A 25,190-nucleotide genomic window follows, 5' to 3' on the forward strand; every position below is an offset into this window, starting at 1 on the left:
TCCAACTCTCACATGCATATGAAGCAATTGAAAATACCATGTCTTGGGTCAGGCACACTTTAGTCCTCAGAGTGACATCTTTGCTTTTGGACACTTTAAACAGAGATCTTTTGCAGCAGACTCACCCAATGTGATGCACAGGTTGATTTCTTGACTGCTGTTTCCATAGGTGTTGATTGTGGATCCAAGTAAAATGAAATCATTGACAACTTCCATCTTTTCTCCATTTATCATGATGTTGTTTATTGGTCCAGTTGTGAGAATGTTTCCTTCATGTTGAGGTGTAATCCATACTCAATGCTGTAGTCTTTGATCTTCATCTGTAAGTGCTTCAAGTCATCTTCACTTTCAGCAAGCAAGGTTGTATCATCTGCATATCACGGATTGTTAATGAGTCTTCCTCCTCTGATCCTGATATTGTGTTCTACCTCATGTAGTCCAGCTTCTTGGATTATGTGCCCAGCACACAGACTGAATAAATATGGTGAAATGATACAACCTTTCCTGATTTTTGAATCATGAAGTATCTGCTTATTCTGTTCAAATGATTGCTTTTTGTTCTATGTACAAGTTCCACATGAGCACAATCAAGTGTTCTAGAATTCCCATTCTTCATAATTTGTTATGATTCACACAGTTGAATGCCTTTGTACAGTTAATAAAACACAGGTATACACCTATCTAGTGTTCTCTGCTTTTTGCCACAATCCATCTGACATTAGCAATCATATCCTTGTTCCACATCCTCTCCTGAATCCAGCATGAATTGCTGGCAGTTCCCTGTCAAAGTACTGCTGCAGCTGTTTTTGAGTTGTCTTCAGCAAAATTTTGCTTGTGGGTGATGTTAATGATATTATTTGATAATATCCACATTCTATTGGACCACTTTTATTTGGAATGGGCCCAAATACGTACCTCTTCTAATTGGATGGCCAGGTAGCTGTCTTCCAAATTTCTTGGCATAGGCAAGTGAGTGACTGCAGCATTACATATATTTGTCAAAACATCTCAATGGATATTCCATCAATTCCTGGAGCCTTGTTTTTCGCCAGTGCCTTCAGTGAGGCTTGGACTTGTTCCTCCAGGGTCTTCATTGGTTCTCAATTATATGCTACTTCCTGAAACGATTGCATGTCAACCAATTCTTTTTGGTATAGTGACTCTAGGTATTCCTTCCATCTTTTGGTGTTTCCTGTGTCATTCTTTTGAATGATGAATAGGCAGTTCACAACGTTAAATAGCTGCTGATACTGTATAAGGTATCTCATGGAAGAACTGGGCTCTCTACTTGAAAAACTAACCACCTACTATCAAAGAATGGTGAAAAGATTAACATTTTCAAAAGTTTGATTTGCACATCCTTTGCTGTTTCTTGAAAATGTGGCTCTAATTTCTATGTACATGGGGAAAAAAATAAGGTGTGAAATTCTGCTCTCTGCAAAGAAAGTATCCATGCAGAACATGCTTTCTTGGGGGTTCTATTCAGGTTCCTGCCAATAGGCCATGTTATAGTTATTCTTGTTCGTAATTTTGTTTTTCAATTCAAATCTTGATGGTAGATCTCGATTTGGTCATGGATTTCTCTTCTCTGCCTGTTTCTCATTTGACTTGATGTCAGTGGTTGGAAACAGCTGCTCCAAAATTGACCTCCCAAAATGAGTTCTAACAGAGTACAGTATTTGAACATAGACCAGTCTGAATTTTAATCCTGTCTGCCTTTAGTGGGTCACTTATGGACCTTGGTCTTTGATTATTAATAGCAAACCCATCCAAACCAAACCCACTGCCATCGAGTGATTCTGACTCACAGTGCCCCTACTGGACAGAGTGGAATTGCCCCATAGGGTTTCCAAGGCTGCAATCTTCATAGAGGCAAAGCCCAAACCAAACCCACTGCCACTGAGTGATTCTGACCCACAGCGCCCCTAGTGGACAGAGTAGAACAGCCCCATAGGATTTCCAAGGCTGTCATCTTTATGGGGTCTGATAGCCAAGTCCTTCTCCTGCAGAGTGGTTGGTGGGTTCAAACAGCCAAGCACTTAACCACTGTGCAACCAGAGCTCCTTATGTTTAAAATGGGATGTTACTACTACTTCATGGGTTATGCTACATAAAATATTTTTAAAAGGATAATGCAAGTGAAGCCTTTTGCATGGCACTTACACGTGTTCAATCAATATCAGTTGTTTATTAGCATTACCATGGAGGAAGACACTCCCAAGTAACAAATCTCTGACTTTTCTGGTCCCCAAACATGATCTCTTCACTGCAAATCTGCTCATCAGGAGTGTGGTCGACTATTTATAATGATGTGTGTGGTCACAGTTCCTGTTACTTGGGAGGGAGCAGATTGCATAAGAGAGATAAAAGGGTAAATACTGTCGGCAGAGAGAAATATCGGAGCAGCTACTGTCATTCTGATGTCCGGGGAGCTGGCAGTGCCGGAGTCCTTTTAAGTCTGGAATTTGATTCTTCAATAATAGTCTTTGGCAGCAGAGGGAGCGGGCCCTGTCTCCCAGCAGATTCATGCGGCTGTTTTATAAGATACTATTGGATAGAGGACGGATTCAGGTGTTTGCCCTCTTAAACTGTCATTTAATGTCAATGTATTAGGCTGGATTCCCTTTCTCAAGGCAAAGGGTTGGATTTTTGGATAACATCATATCCATGGATACTATTATTTTTTTTTATAAATCCTAGAGGACATGAAATGTAGGATAGAAAAATACGATTAGATAAGCTTACAGCTTACAACTGTGAAGATTATTTTTCATCCTAATATATGTAGTCAGGAGAAACAGAAAATGAGACCCAAATAATTCTAACCAAACATTGGAAAGCATCAAATTTCATACATGAGTATGTAAAGTATACGTGCATGTGGATCACACATGAATGTGTAAATTACATATGTTATTTACATATGTATACATGCACACAATATATGTATGTATGTAGATAGATTGCAGTTTTGGTCATAAGCAATAAGACATCAGAAATTTAATAGAGTTTAACCTAAAATACATTACAGAGAGTAAAGAAAAATGTGGTTATTATAAAGATTCCTGTTACCTATTACTTTGTTTTATTTGAGTGGCGTATTCCTGCAGTCTAATGTCACAGCACAGCCTTAATATAAACAAACAGCTATAGCACTAATCATATTAACACTGCAGACGTGTCAACCCTGATCTCAGCCCCCATTCATTACTTGAACACTAATTTTAGCAAATACCGCTATCATCCAGGATTGCTTTCCACTTAAATTTTTTTGATGAGTTAGAAATCACAAAAGGAATACGTGCTTGGTGCAGCAAGTGGAACAATACAGGGTAAGCAGGAATGGGGCAGAGGGAATCTTCTCCCCGTATCTCGCAGGCCTCAACCGCACCCCGTCTCTGCACGACGTTTTACCCGACTGGAAGCATATCTTGCATGCTGACTTGCAGTTCCCTCCTTCCTCTTTCCTTCCTTACCATTGTTGGGTACCATCAAGTTGGTTCTGACTCATAGCAACCCCTCGTCACAGTGGAGAACTGCCCCATGGGTCACCTTGGCTGTAACCTTCGTGGGAGCAGATTGCCAAGCCTTTCTGCCATGGAGCCGCTGGGTGGGACTGAAGCCCAGCCTTTAGGTTAGCGGTTGAGGCTTAACCATTTGTACCTCCAGGGCTCCTTCCTTTCTTCCTGGAGTGTCTCTCACTTGCTTTAATCTTGGCCTTGCTCTTCTAGGGGCACTCCTGTGACTTACTGCAGAGCTTGTCCTTGCTGGTCTCATTAAAGAGGACAGGATGGTGTTCGTTCATTTACCTTTGTCATTCTTAAGGGTTAAGAATCCTTAATCATTCAAAACACACACACACACCACCCGTCCAGTAGGACCAAACTCATGGAGACCCCTGTTTGGGTTTCTGAGGCAGTATCACTATGGAAGTAGATGGCCCAAACTTCCTTCTGAGGAGTGACTGGGGGGTTTGAACCGCCAGCAATCTGGTTAGCAGTCAAATGCCTTAGGCACGATGCCACCAGAGCTCCCAAAACAATCATCCACCTGGACAGGGACATGAACCCTGGACCTTCAGATTAAAAGTCTGATGCTCTACCAACTGAGCTACCCAGGCCAGACTTGACCTAATAATTTTGCAGCAAACAGTAGATTAGAGGAACAATGCCCTCCCCCTTTCACATTTTTCTCTCATTCCACCCCACCTCGTTTAAGCACAGCATATCCTACAATACACAGATTATTTTTGTTTGTTGTTGTTGAACTTCAGATGTTTTCTTGTGATGAAGTGTTTCATTTCTTTTTCTTTTTAAAATTTTCTTGGTCTAGGGTATAGTCGTGGTCACCTACCCCCACCTGATCTTCTCACCTGTCTATGCATTTATCCATAGCCTGGTGTTTGATGTTAGTAGCAATGCAGTATTATTCATATACTAGTATCTGCCTCTGTTGTCTATATCTACATGCACATTTCAGTGTCCTACCTTTCCTTAATGTCATCATGGTGGTCAGATACTTTCCGTACCATCCCTCCTCTCACCCAAATCAACATTTGACCCCCAACTAGTCCAAAATTTACCATCCCCTTCCCTCCCATCCACTGTAACCGACAAAGTGAATTTCCTTCCCTAAGTAAACCTTTCCTTGACTTTTTACAATAATGGGCTCACATAATATTTGTCCTTCTGCAATTATTTCACTCAGTATAATGTCTTCCAAATTCATCCATGTTGTGAAATGATTAATGTATTCTTCATTATTCTTTAATGTGGCATAGTATTCCATTGTGTGGATGTACTGTAGGTTGGTTATCCATTCATCTGTTGATGGGCATTTAGGTCGTTACCATCTCTTTGCTATAGTGAATTGTGCTGTGATGAACACGTGTCTGTTCATGTCCTGTCTCTCACTTCTCTAGGATATATTCCTAGTAATGGAATTTCTGGATCGAATGGTATTTCTAATTACAGTCTTTTAAGGAAACTCAATACCATTTTCCATAATGGTTGTACCATTTTGCAGTCCCACCAACAGTGTATGAGTGTTCCAATCTCTCCATGATCTTGTCAGCATTTGTTATTTTCTGTCTTGTTGAACTTTTTTTATTGCTGGAGTGAGATGATATCTTGTTGTTGCTTTGATTTACATCTCTCTCATGGCTAATGATCATGAGCATTTCCTCACGTATTTGTAGGCCACCGGTATATCATCTTTATGAAACTGTTTTATTTCTTAAAAATGTGACAGCTGTCTCAGTATGATACCGTGATTTTTGTCTGGAAGTTCTGAATTCCTGAAAACATTGAGATTTTGATTTTTAGGAAGATTGGCTTTATCTTGATGAACAACATAGTCTAGGTAATTTAAATGGCAGGAGGGATCAGGGAGTAGGAGTTGTTGTTGTTGTTGTTGTTAGGTGCCATTGAGTTGTTTCCGACTCATAGCAACCCCATGCACAGAGAACAAAACACCACCTGATCCCTCACCAGCTCCATGATCCTTGTTATACTTAAGCCCACGTCGCAGCACCATGTCAATCCATCCCATTGAAGGCCTTCCCCTCTTTCATCGACCCTCTACCTTACCAAGCATGACATCCTTCTCCAGGGAACGGTCCTCTCTGACAACATGACCAATGTAGGTGAGATGAAGTCTGGCCATTCTCGCTTCCAAGGAGCATTCTGGCTGCACTCCCTCCACAACAGACCTGTTAGTTCTTTTAGCAATCCATGGTACTTTCAGCATTCTTCGCCAGCACCACAACTCAAAAGCATCAACTCTTCTTCAGTCTTCCTTATTCATTGTCCAGCTCTCACATGCATACGAGGCAATTGGAAATATCATGGCTTGTGTCAGGCGCACCTTAGTCCTCAAGGAGATATCCTTGCTCCTCAGCACTTGAAACAGTTCCTTTGAAGCCAACCTGCCGAGTACTACACGTTGTCTAATGTCCTGACTGCTGCTTCCATTGGCATCAATTGTAGAAGTAAGCAACGTGAATTCTTTGACAACCTGCAAAAATGGCAAGTAGGCCACATGTTCTGACCTCCTGTAATCCCATGAGAGGAAGACAGGATTACCAGCAGTAACCCAAGGCCTATTACTGCAAGGCCAGACATGCTGCCTCCCTCCAGCCCTTTCACCAACCATTCCTCCCAAAGCACCCACCACCTCTCTCCTGGGTTTGATAATTCACTGCAGTGGCCACACAGAGCTCACAGATTATGAGGTTTATTAGTGAAGCACCAGACTACAATTCAAGTTCAGGAAGAACGCTCAGTCTCTCTCCCAGCCCACTGTCCCTCAGCCATCAGTCTCTCACAGTCTCTCTCCCAGCAGTGCGTGTCCCTCGGTGTCTCACTCAGCGATGTGTGTCTCTTGCGTCTCTTTCTCAGCAACGCGTGTCTCAGGAGCCTGTGTCTCTTTCAGGGGCACATCTTCCTCAACCAGCAGTCAGAGAGAGTTCTGCCTCCAGGAGGCCTCCTTTTGAGCCCGGCAGGGTGGTCAAACTAGCCAATCATAGCATCAGAACTCTAAGCACCTGAGAGAGAGTGGGCACCTCCCAGAACATTGTTTTGTGCCACTCCCAACAGAAATAACCCAGGTGGACAACTTCAGCAATCAGGAGCTCCTCAGTTGCTCATAGCAAATCCCACCTTGGAGTTTACAAAGACTTATGGGTAGAAAAGCCACACTAAGTAATTTACTACACTGCACAACCTCAATCTTTTCTCCATTTATCGTGATGCTGCTTATTGGTCCAGTTGTGAGGATTTTTGTCTTCTTTATATTGAGATGTAATCCATACTGCAGACTGTGTTCTTCAATCTTTATCAGTAAGTGCCTCAAGTCATCCTCACTTTCAGCAAGCAAAGTTGTATCATCAGCGTATCTCAGGTTGTTAATGATTCTTCCTCCAATCCTGATGCCACGTTTTTCTTCATATAGTCCAGCTTCTCAGATTATTTGCTCAGCATATAGATTGAATAAGTATGGAGAAAGGATACAACCCTGACGCAGTCCCTTCTTGATTTTAAACCATGTAGTGTCCCCTTGTTACGTTCAGACGACAGCCTCCTGGTCAAGGTACAAGTTCTTCATAAGTACGATCAAGTGTTCAGGAATTCCCATTCTTCTTAATGTTATCTATAATTTTTCATGATCCACACAATCAAATGCCTCTGCATAGTCAATAAAACACAAACATCTTTCTGATATTCTTTGCCTTGAGCCAAGATCCATCTGAAAGTGACCGTGATATCCCTTGTTCCACGTCCTCTTCTGAATCCAGCTTGCACCTCTGGAAATTCTCTGTCAATATACTGCTGCAACTGTTTTTGAATTATCTTCAGTAAGATCTTACTTGTGTGTGAGATTAATGATATTGTTCGATAATTTGCACATTCTGTGGGGTCACCTTTCTTTGGAATGGGTACAAATATGGCTCTCTTCCAGTCAGTTTGCTAGGTAGCTGTCTTCCAAATCTCTTGGCATAACCAAGTGAGTGCCTCCAGTGCAGCATCCATTTGTTGAAATATCCCAATGGGTATTCCATCAATTCCCGGAGCCTTGTTCTTCACCAATTCCTTCATTACAGCTTTGACTCCCTCCTTCAGTACCATTGGTTCTAGATCATATGCCACCTCCTGAAATGGATGAAGATCGACCAGTTCTTTTTGGTACAGTGACTCTGTGTATTCCTTCCATCTTCTTTTGATGCTTCCTGCATCATTCAATATTTTGCCCTTAGACTATTTCAACATTGCAACTCGAGGCTTAAATTTTTTCCTCAATTCTTTCAGCTTGAGAAATGCTGAGGCTGTTCTTCCCTTTTGGTTTTCTAACTCCAGGTCTTTGCACATTTCATTATAATAATTAGCTTTGTCTTCTCGAGCTGCTCTTTGAAATCTTTTATTTTTCATTTATTCCATTTGCGTTAGCTACTCTCTGCTCAAGGGCAAGTTTCAGAGTCTCTTCTGTCACCCATTTTGGTCTTCTCTTGTTGTGTTTTTAGTGACCTCTTGCTTTCTTCATGGATTATGCTCTTGATGTCATCCCACAATTCCTTTGGTTTCCGGTCATTGGTGTTCAATGCATCAAATCTATTCTTTAGATGGTCTCTAAATTCAGGAGGAATATATTCTAGATCATATTTTGGCTCTGGTGGACTTGCTTTGTCTTTAACTTCAAGTTGAACTTGCATATGAGCAGTTGATGGTCTGTTCCACATTCAGCTTCTGGCCTGGTTTTGGCTGAACATACTGAGCATGATCCCACTAATGGGATGAGTGTCCTCTGGGCAGCAAAAAGCTGGAGGACCATGGATGGTGCTCACCAATAGCCAGAGGCAACCTGGGGCTGCTGGAGACCTCAGCTGGCACACTCACTTGTGGCCTGGGGCTGCTGGAGACCTCAGGTGGCACACTCACTTGTGGCCGCCGGGAGAAAAGAAGGGAGTAGGAATGCTGAGGCTATTTCTGCTGTTGCTGCTGCCTTGTATCTCACAGAACTGGACAAGATGAGGTGGAGATGCCTGGACTTCAGGCATGCAGCAGAGGGTTTGCAAACAGACTCTTGGGCTCCCCTGCTAGAATTCTGGTTAAGTAAGTCCGAGATGGGGCCTGAGAATTTGCATTTCTGACAAGATCCCTGGTGACTGATACTGCTCATGTGGGCACCACACTTGGAGAACCACTGGTGTAGAAAATCTTGAAATTTCCATAAGCCTGAACATTTCTGCTATTGGGAGTGTTAACAGGTAGTGGAAGCTGAGCCAATAAGGCTTTGCAATGTGGCCCATTGAAGATTGAGCACCTAAGACAGTATGTGCTTCTAATAGATCCACCAGGTGGGCAGAAGCTCTGTGGGGCTCCAGTAGTGATGCCATTTTCCATTTGAAGACATGATGGGCTTGATTGGCCAGTGTTTACTTTTTAGAAATGTGTAGACATAAGTCAACTTGCCTGCAATCCAATTGCTGAATGAGCTTGCTATTTAACACAAGAGTATTATATGATACCCTCTCTGGTGGTGTCTCTAACTACATAGCCAGCCTCATAAAATATTGATCCTTCACACTGATGGCAATGGGACTGCAGTGAATGATAAATGGAATTTGAACTGTAATTCTGGATCCCCCCAAATTAAACCAAAATGCATTTATTTGGGCCATATAGCTTGTTCTATTCCAGGCAGCAGCTGCAAAATTTATATTTCTTATCTATTATTCTGCTAGGTTCATGAGCTCTGAGGAGAATAATCCTATTTTCCTGCTTAATAAATACAGGGGTAAGCTCATTAATTACACTGAGATGAATGTAGCATTTAGCAAAGACAGAAAATATATTGAGTGTTTGACCTTTTGCATTATTAAAAGTTGGAATAGGACAAAATTTTAACATGCAGCAGAAATACAAAAATAGAACGAGCATGCCTCTGAAAATTTTTACATTTTATTCAGCTGCCTTCCCATAAGAATTCATAAGCAGCAAAGCCATCCAAGAAAACATAAATAAAACTAATTTTCTAAATTGTGTGACTACCTCATTTGCATCTTATTACACTAATTATTACAGAACAAGTACTGTTTTATGCGAATGGAACACACCTTCTGTATTTGTTGCCAACAGTTCATTTGGTGCCACCCCCTCGCTTCCCCCCCCCCCCCCCGTGTTTTTGGTGTTTTTGCAATCAAGCTCTGCAGCCATGCAAGTTTGTTTCCAGCAACATGCAAATCACATTGCACAGCAGGGTTTCTGAAAATGCCTTGTAAGGGGCAGGCTGGTGGCACACAAATGTAGATGGCAAGGGTTATTTGCATAACAATATGGTGCTTCTCTTGGCTGATGAGGAGCTCTGATGATGCAGTACCCAAGCTAGGAGCTGGAATTGACTTCCTGGCAGTGAGTTTGGCTTTTTTGGATGCTCTGCTAGGAGAACCAAAAAATGACCCAAACCAACTGCCACCAAGTTCCTTTCAACTGACCCTTCAGGACAAAGTGTAGCTGCCTTACAGTGTTTCTAAGGCTGCCATCTTCACAGAAGCAAACTGCCATATCTTTCTCACACGGAAACACTGACCTATGGTTAGTGGCTGAGCACTCTAACCACTGTGCCACCAGGGCTCCTTTCTGTTAGGACAGAAGACTATAAACAGCCCAGACAAGAAAGAAGTTTAAAAGGCACAGTAAAAATTCCACTATAAAACTTGAAAATACACACCAGGTACCTTTAAGAAAAAGACACAGTAAAGCAAATGACATATTTTCAAGTAGCAGTTACACATGCCCACAGATGTACATGAAAACTTCATTTCAAAAACCCAATAATTATTCCCTTCCATTGAGGGGAATTATTTTAACATCCTTTCCCTTAGTAATAAAATGCGGAAAACTCATTTGAAAAGGCAGATAGTTCAAGTGACTTTTCTTAATGGTTGATTCACATACTTGAACCTGAAGATGTTTCAGTTAAGCCTGAGGAACATCAGTCGAAGTGCCAAGATAATATGTATTGCTTGACTGATCGCTAGTTGACAGTCTTCAAGTATTAGATATATGCTTCAGATACACTCTACTCTTCTGCATAGAATGCACCTGAGGCTATAACATGCACACACATATAACACATACAGCGTCCCTGAGAAACTCATGCACAAGCGGGTTGTCAGCTGACCAAGCACCATACAGCGTGTATTCTTTGTGTGAAAATATGGTAAATATTAATATATGGATGTGTTGTGTTTGGTGCCATTGAGTCAGTTCTGAATCATGTGACTCTACGTACAGTAGAACGGAACTCTGCCCAGTCCTGCACCATCCTAACAACTGTTGCTGTGCTTGAGCCCGTTGTTACAACCAGTGTCGATCCACCCTGATGAGGGTCTTTCCCTATTTTGCTGACCCTCTACTTGACCAAGCATGGTACCCTTCTCCAGGGACTGGTCCCTTCTGACAATTGACCAAACTACACGAGATTGAGTCTCGCTAAGGGACATTCCAGCTGTTCTTCCAGGGCAGATTTGTTCATTCTTCTGGCAGTCCATTGCACATCTAATGTTCTCTGCCAACACCACAATTCAAAGGCATCAATTCTTCTTTGGTCTTCCTAATTCATTGTTCAATTCTCTCATGAATATGAGGTGATTGAAAATACTATGGTTTGGGTCAGGTGCACCTTAGTCTTCAAAGTGACATTTTTGCTCTACTCCTTTAAGGAGGTCTTCTGCAGCAGATTTGTCCGGTGTAAAATGTCATTTGATTTCCTGACTGCTGCTGCCACAGCTTTGATTGTGGATCCAAGTAAAATGAAATCCCTGACAACTTCCGTCTTTTCTCCATTTATCATGGTGTTGCTTATTGGTCCAGTTGTGAGGAGTTTTGTTTTCTTCATGTTGAGGTGTAATCCACAGTGAACGTTGCAGTCTTTGATCTTTATCGGTAAGTGATTGAGTCCTCTTCACTTTCAGCAAGGAGGCTGTGTCATCTGCATATCACAGGGTGTTAATAAGTTTTCCTCCAATCCTGAGCCATGTGCTCTTCTTCATACACTCCAGCTTCTTGGATTATTTGCTCAGCGTACAGATTGAATAATATGGTGAAACGATGGGACAGTGACACACACCTTCCCTGATTTTCAACCACATAGCAAACCCTTGTTCTGTTTGAATGACTGCCTCTTGATCTATGTATAGGTTCCTCATGAACACAATTAAATGTCCTGGAATTCCCATTTTTTGGCAATGTTATCCAGAATTTGTAATGATCCACACAGTTGAATGCTTTTGCATAATCAATAAACCACAGGAAAATATCTTTTTGGTATTCTCTGCTTTCAGCCAAGATCCATCTGACATCAGCAATACCCTTGGTGATAGAAATGATGCTGGAGATCTCCTGACAAAATTTTGTTTAACCAAGGACTGACTCTTCAGAAGGAAGGTTGGCCAATCTACTTCCATAGTGATACCACCTTGGAAACCCAAGGAAGGGTTGCTATGCGTCGGCTCTGACTTGACGGCTCGTAACAACAAGGACTTACTCATTGCAAGTGTCTATATATGCTGTGGGGAGCTCTGGTAGCATAGTGCCTAAGGCACTTGACTACTAACCAGAAGGCTGGCCATTCTAACCCACCAGCCGCTCCTCAGAAGGAAGATGGGGCAATCTACTTCCGTAGTGATACTGCCTCAGAAACCCAAGGAGGGGCCGCTGTGAGTCGGGTTTGACTCCACGGCACATAACAACAACAATATGCTGTGTGTGTCTATGTATACTGTGTGTGTCTGTGTATATATGCTCTATATAAGCTTGTATGCTCTCTCTACACTGTATCTATGTATATATCTATGCTGTGTATTACAGCAGGATTAATTTGGAGAAGGTATTTTTGAAATACTATAATATTTGCTTTGTTGTTTCCTTTTGTGTATAAGAGACCTCTGAACGGTGCTATGGTTTTCAGGTAATATTGAAAAAAGAAAGTGAACTATAGGACCAGGTTCAATCAAAATTACGACACTGCCTGTTTTTCATGTGGAAATGTGTATTTTAACAAGGACTACAATTGTTTTATTCTGCCTGATTTATTTCCTCGCTATTCTTCTCTTGAATCATTACTCCTTCCTTCTCCCGTGAAAATCTCTGTGACCTCAGGGGTGGCTTCATGCCCTTGTTCTCCCATCTGCATCCTCCATGAAAGGACATAACAGGTGAAATAAAGCCACCCGTGTAAGTGCTCGTGAACTTTTGCCCTCGGAGATGAAAATACTTTCTTTGGCGATGAGTTTTATGTCCACAGCACATTGCCACCGCTAGCTTATAAACAAGAAGTGTCTCTCTATGTGCTCTACAAGTCCTGCCTCACTGATGACATTTCAGCATCATAATCATTAAACAAATGGGTCCCAAGCTCTCCGTTATCTGCCTCCACCGTGGCAGAGGAAGGATATTAAAGAAATCTGCTTCGCAGAGCTGCCCCGGCTTCCACAGAACAAGGACTCCACCTTAATTTCTGAGCAGAAACTCATTTTGACCCTTCCCCGGCTGCCAAAATCCTCCATTTTTTGTTTTTATCCAGCCCTGCCAATATTCTCTGTGGTAGTTATGCCTCAAAAAGTCAAAGTCAGGAAAATTTATGACTCGCACATAACACCAAGGCCAACGGCTGGTCTGGGTCACTATCTGAGACTGTAAGCAAGCATACATCTTACTGCACTTGCCTGAGGAAGCTTCAGAAGTAGGTCGATGGAAGGGTTACAGCTTAATTCTGGTCCCAGGGTGAAGATCTAACACAGCACACGCAATCCTTGCCCCACATCGTTCAGGTGAGTGTGCATTAACACGGATGCCAGTTTTGTGAGCAATTGTCTCTAATTTTGCCACCTATCAACTTAAACATTGAAAAAAAATACAGGCCTCATAGAATGCCTACCGGTTCAACATGGTGTTCTCTCTTCATAAATGGTTGCTGTTTATAATTAAAATCAGTTAGAAGAAATAACTAAGATGACAATGTATATATTTGTATTATAGGTTATGTAAGCTCTAGCACCACATTACAAGTAGAAGAATTAAACTACCATCCAGTAAGGGAAGGGGAGTTGTCTAAACCTCGTCATTATAAGATTTCTCTCATTTATCTGAGGAACCGACCTGCGTAGAAATCATATGCTTGCTCTGGGGTAATGCATTCTGCACAGAAGGTCCTTGACTCACCTCAGTGAAAACAATGGTGCTTGCACCTCATGCCAACCTCCAACTTCAGTCATAAAGCAACACAACACAATGCAGTGTGCCAGGTGGCTTTCTTCTGCGAAGTTGAGGGAGCCTAACCAACCTCTCAAATTTTGTTAAGGGAAAAGCAATCCTTTCTCTGAAATTTCTAGATTGGATTACCTCTGTTTTCATTGGCCTATGGTTTTTTATGTATCCTCCAAATCCACGTGAAGTAGAGGAAGAAGGGAGAGTTTTCTATAATTTAAAATGTTTTGCTATGGCACCCTTTAATCTTATCTGTGTTACATTTCTTCTACAGTGTGGTTCTTAGCTTTTTCTTGGATGCATTTTGGTTACGCCCCCAAGCCTGCCATTGGAATGTCTTCATTAGGTTATCAAGGGTGGGCAGATTCCTCATGTGGTGAGTCATCCTGATTTCGTGCATTTGTATGCAGTTCTCTTGCTTTTGACAAATTATCCCCATCACTGCAGGTGGCTTTGCATTTTATTCACGGGAAATTTTCTCAATGCTGTGTGGAATGAATTTTCGTTTCTCTTTCCTGTATAATTGTTGGGAAACAAAGATCAAATGTGTGCAGTTTTGCTGGGAATTAGGATATGGACAGAGGAGACTAGCCAGTTTTATGACTACCAAATTTACATGGGAACCTAACACTGTCATTTGAAAATATTTACTTTGACATTCAGCAATTATTTAATGATACAATAAAATGCTGCTGGAAAATGATGGGTGAAAAGGAAGGCTTTATCACACAAAAAAAATTATATGTAAAATAGTAAATCCACTGAAAGCTTAATTATGGACTTTCAATGTCTTTCCCGTTTTGTAACATTACATAATGATGAATCCATGCTTCTCTGTGCCCAGCTCCTTACATATCCTATTAATTCCATTTTCATATAACCCTCCAGGGCAGGTACTATCTTGTTTTTAAGAAAATTTTACTTGCTGAAATACATACAACATTTATCATTTCAACAATTTCTTTGTGTAGAGTTCAGGGACATTAATCACATTCACCATGTTTTCCAACCATCACCATTGTTTGTTCCTAAGTTTTTCCATTCGCCTTAAGAGAACCTCTCCATCCCTTTAGTGATACCTCCCTGTGTCCTCCTGCCACCTGTTCCTGTTAACCACTCAAAGACCTTTGTTTAGGAGCTCTGGTAGCATAGAGGCTAAGGCACTTGACTGCTAACCAGAAGGCTGGTGGCTCAAACCCATGAGGATAGATAACAGCACAATCCTATTCTAGAGTCCCTATCGACAATAGGGTTTAGGACCTTGATGTTGAATCAGGACATCCTAATGGTGCAGCCACTATTAAAGGTTTGTTTGTTCAACGATTAAAGTCCTATATGATCTGAGTTCAGACCGGAGCAATCCAGGTTGGTTTCTATCTATATCCTATTTTTCCCAGTACGTAAGGACAAGCAAAGTAGAGCCAACTCTTACAGGAGTGCTCTTAGATTAATAGATTAATTTATATTAATCTAAAAATAAATTCAATGACAATCCTAGAATAGGATCTGTTAAGATGGCAGAGCCCAGTCATTGCATAAAACTTAAGCTTTTATATTCAGAGGTTCAACTCCTTAACAGTGTTTTTCATTAATCTTTTCTCTTTAATTGTAGATATCCTACTAGCAGTAGCTTTTCTAGCAGTAATTGAACAAAGAACTCTAGGTTATATACAACTTCACAAAGGTCCAAATGTTGTAGGACCCTATGGTCTACTTCAACCAATTGCAGATGCAGTAAAACTATTTATTAAAGAATCCCTACGGCCTGCAAACTCCTCTACACTCATATTTACTATTGCCCCTATTTTGGCCCTAACACTAGCCCTGACTATATGAATTCCCCTTCCAATGCCCCACCCCCTAATTAACATAAATCTAGGCATACTCTTTATCCTGGCAATCTCAGCCCTTGCCGTGCACTCAGTTCTATGATCAGGATGAGCATCAAACTCAAAATATGCCTTCATCGGAGCACTACGAGCAGTCGCCCAAACCATCTCCTGTGAAGTTTCACTAGCTATTATTCTCCTCTCAGTAACACTCATCAATGGCTCTTTCACTATATCTTCCCTAGCTACTACCCAAGAATTTGTATGACTAATTTTCCCAACTTGATCCCTCGCCATAATTTGATTCATCTCAACCCTAGCAGAAACCAATCGAGCACCTTTCCATCTTACAGAAGGGGAATCAGAATTAGTATCAGGATTCAGCGTTGAATATGCCGCCGGGCCCTTTGTCCTGTTTTTCCTAGCTGAATATGCTAACATCATTATAATGAATGCTTTGACTACGTTACTATTCCTAGGAGCATTTCACAATCCCGATCACCCAGATTTATTTACCACCAATTTCATTATCAAAACCCTAATCCTAACCATTTGCTTCCTATGAGTTTGAGCTTCATACCCCCGATTCCTCTATGACCAACTCATGCACCTCCTATGAGAAAACTTCCTACCCCTACCCCTCGCCCTATGCATATGATACGTATCAGTCCCAATTATACTAACATGTATCCCTCCTCAATCATAAAATCAATCATAGAAATATGTCTGACAAAAGAATTACTTTGATAGAGTAAATTATAGGGGTTCAAACCCCTTATTTCTAGAAAAATAGGTATTGAACCTAAACTTAAGAATTCAAAAATATTCGTGCTACCAAATTACACTATATCCTAGTAAGGTCAGCTAATTAAGCTATCAGGCCCATACCCCGAAAATTTTGGTTTATATCCTTCCCGTACTAATTAACCCCCTAACCTCCATTATCCTAATAACTATAATATCAGGAACAATTATCACCATATTCAGCTCTCACTGGTTCACAGCTTGAATTGGTTTGGAAATAAATATATTTGCCATTACCCCTATTATTATTAAAAACCACCACCCTGGGTTAATTGAAGCAGCCACTAAATATTTCCTAACACAAGCAACCGCATCAATACTATTAATATTAGCCGTTGTAATTAACTTTATACACTCCGGACAATGATCAATTACCACTATATCTAATCCTATAGCTCCATTTATCCTTCTAACATCACTAACTATAAAACTAGGAATAGCTCCATTTCACTTTTGAGTACCAGAAGTAACCCAAGGAACATACCTAACTTCCGGCCTACTAATTCTTACCTGACAAAAACTAGCTCCCTTTCAATTTTATATCAAATCTCCCATCACATCAACTCCACCCTACTAATAATATCAGCTTTCCTATCTATTATTAGTGGAGGATGGGGAGGATTAAATCAAACTCAACCCCAAAAATCCTAGCATATTCCTCCATCACCCATATAGGCTGGAGAGCAATGATCCTAATTTATAACCCTACCCTTACACTTCTAAACCTACTAATTTACATTATGCTTATTCTTTCTGCCTTCATAACCTTAATTATTAACTCCTCTACATCAACTACATCATTACCACTTGTATGAAATAAAACTCCCCTAATCATACTTACACTTATGACCATTCTACTTTCAATAGGAGGGCTTCCTTCTCTAACAGGTTTTATTCCTAAATGACTAATTATACAAGAATTGACAAAAAAAAACTCAACACCATTTTACCATTTCTCATAGCTACCCTAGCTCTTCTTAACCTATACTTCTACATATTATTAATCTATGCCTCCCACTTACTATATTTCCATCAACAAATAACGTAAAAGTGAAATGACAATTTAATAAATCCAACAACCCTTTCAGTCTTTCCACCCTAGTTATTCTATTTACCATAATAGTCCCCTTAACCCCTCTCTCTCTTACTCTATTCTAGGGATTTAGGTTACTCCTAGACCAACAGCCTTCAAAGCTCTAAGCAAGTACAATTACTTCATCCTTGCCATAAGGACTGCAAGGCTCTATCCTACTTCTACTGAATGCAAATCAGTAACTTTAATGAAGCTAAGCCCTCACTAGATTCATAGGCTTCTAACCTATGAAAATTTAGTTAACAGCTAAATACCCTAAACAACGGGCTTCAATCTACTTCTCCCACTTTTGAAAAAAAAGAAAAAAGGTGGGAGAAGCCCCGGCAGAATTGAAGCGGCTTCTTCGAATTTGCAACTCGACATGAAATTTCATCTCAGAGCTTTGGTAAAAAGGGGAATATTAACCCCTTCTTTAGATTTACAGTCTAACGCTTACTCAGCCATTTTACCTATGTTCATTAACTGATGATTATACTCAACTAACCACAAAGACATTGGCACACTATGTTTACTATTCGGTGCTTGAGTCGGAATAGTAGGAACAGCCTTAAGCTTATTGATCTGACCTGAACTGGGTCAACCTGGAGCCTTATTAGGAGATGACTCAAGGAGGGGTAGCTATGAGTCAGGTCCAACTCGATGGCACATAACAACAACAACAACAACAACAACATGACTACGGAAGTAAGAGACCCAGAAATCGGGCAAGTCCATAACTAGTGGCTTTAATTTTCATTTGCTGTTTCAGTGGATGGAAAAAGGAAGCCAGGTTGAGTGGTACTGACTCTTGTGTCTTTAAAATAAAAACTAAACATAGTTTTTTCTTTTTTTTTTTTTTAAAAAAAAAAAACACTCCATAAAGCTAAGCTGAACTGCAAATGTTTCTTTCCTGCTGCTTTCAATTTGTTGCCTTAAAATTGTATATGCTGGGAATGGACTCCTACTCATTGAAAGATAGTTATTATAATTACTTTTATTTGCTTCTATATTAAAGTCAAATGGCTTGGAGAATCAAGTTGGGTGGTAAGTTTAGAGGGCTTCTCAGCTGATGGTTTTGGAGTCTGGAAGCACTGGAGTGTGAGGTAACTGTAATGGAATGGCTTGGCCATTAAGGGCACCATTAGATTGATTTATTGCAAAGAGAGATCCACACCTCAGATTTATGATGTTGCGTCTTCCACAACTGAACGAAGCTGTTTGCTTACTCATGATATTGATGCTGCAGGATAAAACCATTGTCTTTCTGCCCAAGGCCAAGCTTGTTAAAGTAGTTCTGGTTATAGACCTCAAGGACAGGCTAAGGGCTCTTCGTGGTCTCAGGTGCCCAACAGGAAACTACTGAAGACACTCAAGGAATGCGCAAAAATTTTAAGTACCTTTCCTAATATATGGAAGTTGGTGGAGAGACACTTGCTACTTTTTTCCCCAGAATGGACAACTTTACTGATGTTAAAATAGCATACTTTTTATTGATCAAACATTGGCTTATGGACCATAGGCAAGTCAGAACTAAACTTCATTTATTTACAAAATGAGGTTAGGTGTTGCCAGATTGAAAGTACCTAATCTTCCTCAACCAGTGTTCAGCATATTGCTGTTGACAACAAATTTCTGGGGAATAAAGCCCCAATTTCTAATTTTTGACATCTTAAAGGACTATCAAACTAAAAACTCACTGCCATCAAGTTGGTTCTGACTCATAGTGATCCCCCTTGGGTTTCTAAGGCTGTAAATCTTTATGGGAGCAGACGGCCCTATCTTTTATCCATGGAGCAGCTAGGGGGTTTTGAACCACTGACTCTGGTTAGCAACCAAATGCCTTAACCACTACACCACTAGAGTTCCATTAATGTGCTATATGAAACCAAACCAAACTCACTGCCGTTGAGTTGGACGTTGAGTTGGATCCGACTCAAAGTGACCCCTCCTTGGATTTCTGAGGTAGTATCACTACGGAAATAGATTGCCCAATCTTCCTTCCAAGGGGTGGCTGGTGGGTTTGAACTGCCAGCCTACTGGTTAGCAGTCAAATGCCTTAGGGACTAAGCTACCAGAGCTCCCTTATGGACTATAGAAAGGTTACATAAAAGTATTAAAAATGCCAAGTGAAGAAATATTTCCTTTTAGCTCACAACTCCAAAATTTCTTACTGATAGGCCAATATATTAGTAATAACAGTACTAATTAAAAATCATAATAGCAAAAATAATACTTAACAATGATTCTAAGTTTATTCTACTAGGATCCATGACTTTACAATCACATTAAATTCTGTTTACAAGCTGGTGACTTGCTAAAGATATTTTTAGTTCTATTTTACACATTAAGGAAACAAATAAAATATAATTATCAAGTTTCCTGCCCACAAGTACATAGCAAGTTCTTGGCAGAGTGTTTCAACAAAGTTGGCCTGGCCTTAAAAACCCATGCATGCTCTCATCCACTCTGTGATAAATAGCAGTAGGTGCAAGTTGAAGCTAAGTAAACATATATTGTGAAAATGCATGTCACTAACTTTAAAACTCAGAAGTGGCAGTAGCAGGTAGACATATTTTTTTTCTAACTTAATGTTGTCGCTATGTGCTGGTGAGTCATCTCCGACTCATAGTGACCTTATGTACAACAGAATGAAACAGTCTGGTCCTGTGCCAGCTCCACAGTCTTTACTATACCCAAGCCCATTGCTGCAGCCACTGTGTCAATCCATCTCATTGAGGGCCTTCCCCTCTTTTGTTGACCCTCCACTTTACCAAGCATGACATCCTTCTCCAGAGAATGGTTCTAGAATAGAACATGACCAAAGTAGGTGAGAAAAATTGTGGTGGGTCTTGATTCCAAGAATATGTTCTGGCTGCACTTCGTCCAAGACACATTTGTTAGTTCTTTTAGCAGTCCACAGTACTTTCAGCATTCTTCACCAATACCATAACTCAAATGCATCAACTCTTTGGTCTTCCTTATTCATTGTCCAGCTCTCAAATGCATATGCATATGAAGTGGTTGAAAATACCATGGCTTGGGTCAGGTGCGTCTTGCTCTTCAGCACTTGAAAGAGGTCTTTTGCAGCAAATTCGCCCAATGTAATACGTCATCTGATGTCTTGACTGCTGTTTCCATTGGTGTTGATTGTAGAACCAAGTAATATGAAGTTTTTGACAAACTCAATCTTTTCTCCATCTATTGTGATGCTGCTTATTGTTCCAGTTGTGAGGATATTTGTTTTCTTTATATTGAGATGTAATCCATACTGCAGACTACAGCCTTTACTCTTCATCATTAAGTGCTCCAAGTCATCCTCACGTTGAGCAAGAAAAGTTGTGTCATCTGCATATCTCAGTTTATTAATGAGCCTTCCTCCAATCCTGATGCCATGTTCTTCATATAGTCCAGTTTCTCAGATCATTTACTCAGTACACAGGTTGAATAAATATGGTGAAAGGATACAACCTTGACACAATCCCTTCCTGATTTAAAACCATGCAGTATTCCCTTGCTCTGTTCAAACAACAGCCTCCTTCCTAGTCTATATACAGGTTCTTCATGAGTACAATTAAGTGTTCTGGAATTCTCATTCTTCTCAATGTTATCCATAATTTGTTATGATTCACACAATCAAATGCCTTTGCATAGTCAATAAAACACAAGTAAACATCTTCTGGTATTCTTTGCTTTGAGCTAAAACCCATCTGACATTAGCTATGATATCCCTTGCTCCATGTCCCCTTCGGAATCCAGCCCCGGGACTGCAGAAAGTGGGTGTTAATGTGTGAGGAGCTGCCCCCGAGTGCAGGCTGCAGTAAGCTAGCCACAGGACCAGCAGAAGGTGGATGTTTGCACCTGGGGCAGGCTGGGTAAGTGAGCAGGGTGGGGGAGACCGGAGAATAAGCAGAGCAGTGTAGAACAGCTAGGGGAGACAAACTTATCGGTCAGTTTGTCCTACTGTGGTGGCTTGAGTGTTGCTGTGAGGCTGGAGGCTGTGCCACTGGTGTCTAAAATGCCAGTAGGGTTACCCACGGGAGGAAGGTTTCAGTGGAGCCTCTAGACTAAGACAGACTCAGAAGAAGGAAGAGCCCATCCACAGCTTAAAGGATTGGCCAGTGAAAACCGTATTAATAGCAGTGAAACAATATGGAATATAGTGCCAGTAGATGAGCATCTAAGGTCTGAAGTCACTCAAACTATGACTAGAGAAGAGCTGCTTCCTCAGAGCTGACCTTAATGATATGGATAGAGTAAAGCTTTTGCGACCCCCATTTGCTGATGTGGCATGTCTCAAGATGAGAAGAAACAGCTGCAAACATCCATTAATAATTGGAACAGGGAATGTATGAAGTATGAATCTAAGAAAGTTGGAAGTTGTCAAAAATGAAATGGAATGCATAAAGATTGACATCCTAGGCATCAGTGAGCTGAAATGGACTGGTTTTGGCCAATTTGAATCAGACAACCACAAGATCTACTATGCTGACAATGACAAATTGAAGAGGGATGGCATAGCATTCATCATCACAAAGAATGTTTCAAGATCTATCCTGAAGTACAATGCTATGATAGGATAACATCCATAGACCTACAAGGGAGACCAGTTAATACCACTACTATTCAAATTTACACACCAATCACCAAGGCCAAAGATGAAGAAATAGAAAATTTTTACCAAATTCAGCAGTCTGAAATTGACCAAACATGCAATCAAAATGCTGATTATCACTGGTGATTGGAATGCAAAAGTTGGAAACAAAGAAGAATCACTGGTAACTGGAAAGTATGGCTTTGGTAATAGAAATAATGCTGGAGATGGCATGATAGAATTTTTGCAAGACCAAGGACTTATTCATTGCAAATACTTATTTCAACAACACAAATGATGGCTATATATGTGGACTTCACCAGATGGAATACACAGGAATCAGACTGACTATATCTGTGGCAAGAGGTGAAGGAGAAGCTCAATATCTTCAGCCAAAATAAGGCCAGGCACTGACTGTGGAACAGACCATCAACTGCTCATTTGCAAGTTCAAGTTGAAGCTGAAGACAATTAAAACAAGTCCACGAGAGTCAGAATATCTTTGATTATATCCCACCTGAATTTAGAGATGATCTAAAGAACAGACTTGATACAAAGAACACCAATGACTGAAAACCAGAAGAATTGTGGAGTGACATCAAGAGTATCATCCATGAAGAAAGCAAAAGGTCGTTAAAAAAAAACAAAAAAGAAGAAAAGACCAAAATGGATGTCAGAAGAGACTCTGAAACTTGCCCTAGAGTGGAGAGTAGCTAAAGCAGATGGAAGAATCAACAGGATAAAAGAGCTGAACAGAAGATTTCAAAGAGCAGCTCGAGAAGACAAAGTTAATTATAATGAAAAGTGCAAAGATGTGGAGTTTGAAAACCAAAAGGGAAGAACATGCTTGGCATTTCTCAAGCTGAAAGAACTGAGGAAAAAAAATCAAGCCTTGAGTTGCAATATTGAAAGATTCTATTGTTGTTGTTGTTGTTATGTGCTGACGAGTCGGCCCCGACTCATAGCGACCCCTCCTTGGGTTTCCGAGGCAGTATCACTACGGAAGTAGGATTGCCCAACCTTCCTTCCGAGGAGTGGCTGCTATGGGCAATATATTTAATGATACAGGGAACATCAAAAGAAGATGGATGGAATACACAGAGTCACTGTACCAAAAAGAACTGGTCGATCTTCATCCATTTTAGGAAGTGGGATATGATCAAGAACCAATGGTATTGAAGGAAGAAGTCGAAGCTGCAATGAAAGAATTGGCAAAAAAACAAGGCTCCGGGAATTGACAGAACACCCGCTGAAATGTTTCGGCAAACGGATGCTGTGCTGAAGGCACTCACTCAGCTATGACAACAGGTTGGGAAGGCAGCTACCTGGCCGACTGACTGGAAGAGATCCATATCTGTACCCATTCCAAAGAAAGGTGATCCCACAGAAGGTGGAAATTATTGAACAATAGCATTTATATAACAAGCATGTAAAATCTTACTGAAGATTATTCAAAAATGATTGTAGCAATATATTGACAGAGAACTTCCAGAAATGCAAGCTGGATTCAGAAGGGGAACTTAATAGTAATAATATATGGTACAGTGGTGTAGTAAATTACATAGTGTGGCTTTTCTAGCCATAAGTCTTTGTAAACTCTGTGGTGGAATTTGCCATGAGCAACTGAGTAGCTCCTGATAAAGTTCTCCACTGGGGTATTTTCTGGGAAGCTTGCTCACTCGCTCACTCTCTCTCTCTCTCTCTCTCTCTCATATAGAATTCTGATGTGGGGATTGGTTAGTTTGGCCACTCTGCCAAGCTCAAAAGGAGCCCTCCTAGAGACAGAAGGAATCTCTCACTGCTGAGAGAGAGATGTGAGAGATACACATTGCTGAGAGAGACACCTGGAGATGCACACAGCTGGGAGAGAGACTGAGAGACATTGTCAGCTGAGAGACAGCAGGCTGAGAGAGACTGAGCATGTTCCTGAATGTGAATTGTAGCCTCTTGCTTCCCTAATAAACCCCATAATCTGTGAGTTCTGTGTGGCCACTGCAGCGAATTATCAAACCCAGCAGAAAGGTGGTGGGTGCTGCGGGAGGAATGGTTGGTGTCAGGGTTGGTGAAAGGGCTGGAGGAAGGCAGCATGTCTGGCCTCACAGGGATAGGCCTTGAGATGGTAATTCTGTCATCGTCTTGTGGGGTTAGAGGAGGTCAGAAGATGTGGCCTCCCTGCCTCTTTGGAAGGTACTATCATTTAAATTTATTTAAGAGATTCCAAAAGTATATGAAATAGAAAACAAAAGTTTTATCGTAAAATTAACATATGGGATTTTAGATATCTTAATTTTCATGGAGATGTAAAAACATACTCTAATGCACAAATAAAACTCCAAAAGCCACCATCATTGAGTGAAGTCCAACCCATAGTGACCCTATAGGACAGAGTAGAACTGATCCATAGAGTTTCTAAGGTCATAAATCTTTATGGAAGCAGACTGCCTTACGGTTCTTCCACAGAGCAGCTGGAGGGTTTGAACCACCAACCTTTTCATAGGTAGCTGAATGCTCTAACCACTGCACCACCACATCCCTTTTAACGCACAAATGTTAGACTGCAGTCAATTTGAAAATGATGTTTTTTACGAGTCTTACTGTAAAATAAAAACACAAAGGCAGAAAACCACACAGAAGGAAAGTACAGGGTGATGAATTCTTATCAGGAAGAGCCTAAGAACCACCCTGCAGGTCCCCCTGGCCCTGCCTGGAGCCTAATCTCAGCCCCCTTCCTCCCTCTAAAATAACCCACTATCTTGTCTTTGAAAGAACCACTTTCAAAGTGCTTTTCTCTACGGTTTTGCCGCCTAATGTTGATGCCTAGAAGCTGGTCTCTGCTATGTAAGTCTCCTGTCCATTTTTCAAGACTTTCTATGTCTTTTATGTCTCGTTCAATCTTCAGGTGTCCTTGTCCTACCCTTTCTGTACCTCATAATCTATCTGTTAAAGATCCCAGACTGACTGACTCACTCATACAATTAGTCGACAGCCTGGTTTGCTGTTACACGTTCATGGTACAGTCCACTATGTCCAGCTGTGTGTTGGACGGGGTTCTCTAGAGAAACACAAAAACCAGCAAAGTATATATATATATATATTTATAGAGAGAGAAAGAGAGAGAGAGAGAGAGAGAGA

The 25,190-nt window shown here is 40.9% G+C and overlaps 1 protein-coding gene and 1 non-coding gene across 2 annotated transcripts in view; both read right to left on the reverse strand.

The window, feature by feature from the left end:
* Nucleotides 1-25,190, reverse strand: part of LOC103209702 (docking protein 6) — a 606,523-nt gene that overhangs the window by 20,170 nt on the left and 561,163 nt on the right. The window lies entirely within an intron of this gene.
* On the reverse strand, nt 4,048-4,120 carry TRNAK-UUU. Its single transcript has one exon. It is a non-coding gene; the product is annotated as a tRNA-Lys (tRNA).

This window comes from Orycteropus afer, unplaced genomic scaffold (assembly GCF_000298275.1).
Source record: "Orycteropus afer afer isolate SDZICR_OR568_19922 unplaced genomic scaffold, OryAfe1.0 scaffold00516, whole genome shotgun sequence".
Lineage (NCBI taxonomy): Eukaryota > Metazoa > Chordata > Mammalia > Tubulidentata > Orycteropodidae > Orycteropus > Orycteropus afer.